Source organism: Notolepis coatsorum (assembly GCF_963971535.1).
Source record: "Notolepis coatsorum genome assembly, chromosome: 3".
Taxonomy (NCBI): domain Eukaryota; kingdom Metazoa; phylum Chordata; class Actinopteri; order Aulopiformes; family Paralepididae; genus Notolepis; species Notolepis coatsorum.
In genome coordinates this window covers 65,944,891-65,945,360 of record NC_140167.1, presented here as the reverse complement: position 1 = coordinate 65,945,360, position 470 = coordinate 65,944,891, and positions in this window count along the sequence as shown.

Genomic DNA, 470 nt, shown 5'->3' with positions numbered 1-470 from the left:
ATTGTACAGTAGTATACTAATTTCTTGAATACATTGGAAGCCACTGAAGCAGTCCCCCACACACGCTGCATGGATCCTGCATTATAGGCCTATACTGCAGCATTTGTCTTGTGTGGCAGAGCAGCGATGTGTACAAGGTGTGCCACCTATCTCATGGTGTGCTCCAGCTGTAGGGCCTCTTGTGCACCTATCTCATGGTGTGCTCCATCTGTAGGGCCTCTTGTGCACCTATCTCATGGTGTGCTCCAGCTGTAGGGCCTCTTGTGCACCTATCTCATGGTGTGCTCCATCTGTAGGGCCTCTTGTGCACCTATCTCATGGTGTGCTCCATCTGTAGGGCCTCTTGTGCACCTATCTCATGGTGTGCTCCATCTGTAGGGCCTCTTGTGCACCTATCTCATGGTGTGCTCCAGCTGTAGGGCCTCTTGTGCACCTATCTCATGGTGTGCTCCATCTGTAGGGCCTCTTGT